Below are 3,874 nucleotides of genomic sequence, written 5' to 3' on the forward strand. Positions count from 1 at the left end.
GAGTAACCTGCCATTTTTTAACCCATGGAAATCATTAGAAAAGTTTTACAAGGGAAAATTACCCAATTTTGTAGTTTAGTTAGTAGAGAACATTGACAGAAAACAGTAAAGACAGAAATCCACCATGATCTAAGCAATATTCCAACACATGTAGTCTTTAAAGCCAACTTCTCTAGGAAGTGGTCCCCGGTTGGGTTTTAATTCAATTGGATACTGGTTTCAGCCAGCTCTGGGTGAAGGCCTCATGGCCAGAAGCAGCTAGACCAGAGTTGTGGAGGGGATCACAATAGACCAATGAGGAGGAAACCTCACACGGGAATCTTCGGATCGGCAGCTGTCTAGTCACTTAGGTGACTGTCCCGTGCCCTAGACAGACAACTCTGTATAAGGATAGGAATAAAGAGAAAGCATCAAGTTTCTGCGTCTTACTACAATCCTGGCCAGAGTACTAACTTCCAGCCAAAAGGCAGGCTTTTTTCCTCCCCGTTGAGTAGCCACAGGCTAGAGGACTGCAGCCTGAGTGAACCACATGGAAGTGTTCCAATAAGACCATACTGCTTGAAAAGCCCCTGAAATGAGAGTAAAGGAAGAGGAGAGAAAGTGCTCATCAAGTTAGCACCGAGGTTCAGAGTCCAGATGAAAAGACTCAAAGCCCCACATTGGGCACCCAATGATGTAGTTTCTGAGTAGTGTGGTGTTGGGATCCCGCCTGAGCCAACAGCCAAGAAAGAATTCTTGAGAGGTCTTTGGTGCAAAAACAGTGATGTTATTAAAGCATGGGGACAGAACCTCTGGGCGGAAAGAGCTGCTACCCCAGGATTGTGAAGGGCAACTGATTATATACTTTGGGGTTGGGGAAACTGAAGCTAAGGGACATTCCAAAAGGATTTTCCAATGCTGAAGAAGACTCACAGCATCCTGGAGGCCTTGCCATTGTCAAGCTAAGGTAGTTTTTCCCTCTAGCAAAGCATTAACGTTAAGACAGTTGGGAGTTTCCTGGAGGAACATATTCCACCTGCCTCAAGTATTTGTCAGGCTTCAGGTTAGAAGGTATTTAATTTTATCTACATTTCCTTCTGCCTTTTTGTCCTACATCGCTTTTACATGCCTTTATTATAGCTTCGGGTAAATATTAAGAAGATAGGAGTGGTACTCCCACTTACATAAGGGGCATAAGTTATAGGGAAATAACCCGGGTTCAAGACTTCAGGAACTGAACCTCTGGCAAGAAGCCTGGAAAATAAAAGACACATGAGTACCCTCTAGGGAGCCTTCTTCTGTGTCTGCAGTCAGCAGGGGCCCTTCTTGGCCTTCCATTATGCCATTACCTTATCACTGTCACTGCATGTGGCACCTATATTGTATTATAATCACCTCTTTTGAGAGTCTGACTTGCCTCACCAGATTCTGAGCTTCTGAAGGTATAAGTGTGCCTGATTCATCCTTGCATCACCAGTACCTAGCACTCAGTAACCTCCCAAGAAATATTTACAATGGATGAAGGTTAAGTGTGAAGGGGTGTGATCTTTTCCTCCAGCTGGCCAGCTAGGGCCAAGCATCCCCCTTTTCACACCCTCAGAACACCCTCTTCCTTTTTTTTTCTTTAAAATTTTTTATTGTATTGTTAATCACCATACATTACATCATTAGTTTGTGATGTAGTGTTCCATGATTCATTGCTTGTGCATAACACCCAGTGCTCCACGCAGAACGTGTCCTCCTTAATACCCATCACCAGGCTAACCCATCCCCCCACCCCCTCCCCTCTAGAACCCTCAGTTTGTTTTTCAGAGTCCATCGTCTCTCATGGTTCGTCTCCCCCTCTGATTTACCCCCCTTCATTCTTCCCCTCCTGCTATCTTTTTTTCTTAACATATATTGCATTATTTGTTTCAGAGGTACAGATCTGTGATTCAACAGTCTTACACAATTCACAGCGCTCACCATAGCACATACCCTCCCCAATGTCTATCACCCAGCCACCCCATCCTTCCCACCCCACCCCCACTCCAGCAACCCTGTTTGTTTAGAACACCCTCTTCCTTTTATGTCCCTGTTTACTGCCACTTCCCCCAGTAGATTGGGTATGTGTGCCCTGAGGACAGGGACAGCCAGGTTCCGCTGACCAGCCCATCCCAGCTGCAGTGGGCCACCCTCAGCCCAGAAGGCCACCAAGCAGGATGGGAGAACAGGGGCGGGTTCAAAGCTTTGCTAGCCTCATGTGTCCTGACACTGTTGTTGCTGGTTAGCATCAAAACTAAAATACAGAATCATTTTATTGGCAGTGAACCCCATCTCATCCTGAAGCAACGAGAAGGGGAATGTTTCTGCTCACTGGTCATAAAATCCTAGACTCCTCATTGTGGCACACTGATTTCAGGTATGAACAACTGTGGAATGAGTAGATTTATTTGTATACATAACAATATATGCATAATCTAAATGATTAAGTTTATTCGTATTTTCTTAAATTTAGTAACACTGTTTTGCTTTCTTCTTTTTTACGATGCCTTCTATTTATGGCAGTTAAATGCAGTTTTTTTATGTATGGCAATAAAGTGCTTAATTTTTTTATCTAAATAAGAGTCGATTTAAAGAAAAAATTAAATGATACAGGTATACGCATAAATGATAAAAATTATGAAATTTATTCAAATAAATCAGATTAGTCTTTAATGGAATAGGGATTGTTGACCAAGATGTGGCTTAGCCTGGGTGAAGTAAGCCAGGGGTCAGCCAGCGTGCTCCACAATCCCTGGACACTGTCTGCAAAAATGATACAGAAGGTGGATTTTCCCTAGGAGAGGATCAGACTTTTCCTCAAATTGTTAATCTGTGACCCAAACATGATCACGACCTTCACAAACTCCTACAGCTATTCAGCTTTTTGCTGATTCCATTGCTCACCAAGGAATCTTCAGATTCCTCATTTACTAATAATCCTTTTTTTAAAAAAGATTTTTATTTATTTGAGAGAGAGAGAATGAGAGAGAGCATGAGAGGGAAGAGGGTCAGAGGGAGAAGCAGACTCCCCGCCGAGCAGGGAGCCCGATGTGGGACTCGATCCCGGGACTCCAGGATCATGACCTGAGCCGAAGGCAGTCGCTTAACCAACTGAGCCACCCAGGCGCCCTACTAATAATCCTAATTACAGGTCCCTTAACTAAAATAAGGCAGTGTTCTGGACAGGAGATTCACCAGGTCTGGTTACAGGAATACAGACCTCACTTAAGATGAATAAATAGACAGCTGGTTTCCAAATTAATCTCATGAAATTCATCAGCATGAACCTGTCATCAGTCTGACCCAAGTTTTTTAACTTAAAACAAGAACAAACCTTGGACGTGAAGTGTGTCTTTCCTGGTTGACCGCCCCCTCTCTGAGGGCAGGGCCTGGGAGTCCTATTTTGGTGACTTCCCTAGGGCCTAGCATAGGGCCAGCCACAGGTAGATGGGACAGAGATAGGAAATGAAAGCTATTTCCCCACAGGACAGTAGCCACAGTGTGACACACACACACAGAGGGGACAACATCCCTATGTGGTGGTATTTCCTTGGGTTACTGAGATGGACAAAGAGTTAACCAAAAAGTGAACAGCAGCATTGTTTTTAATGAATTTTAGTCCAGAGTACAGAGGAAGGCGCCAGCTGTTGCTCTCACTTGTTGGTACAAGTGTAAAAAATGGCTTTTTGTTCCCCCATAAAGGCAAGTTACAGAGATCAGATGGAGAGGGTAAGACATTTGAATCTAATTTTGAAAAATCAGCCTGGAAGCTAGTACTGTTGGCATGTAAAAGGCTTTCCCAGTACCTTTGCTTCACACTCACCCCCATCTATCAATTAAAGTTCTGAGACTTTCTTTTTTTAAAAGATTT

Source organism: Eumetopias jubatus, unplaced genomic scaffold (genome assembly GCF_037043125.1).
Source record: "Eumetopias jubatus isolate StellerSeaLion01/CBP00866 unplaced genomic scaffold, mEumJub1_p1.0 scaffold_16, whole genome shotgun sequence".
NCBI lineage: Eukaryota > Metazoa > Chordata > Mammalia > Carnivora > Otariidae > Eumetopias > Eumetopias jubatus.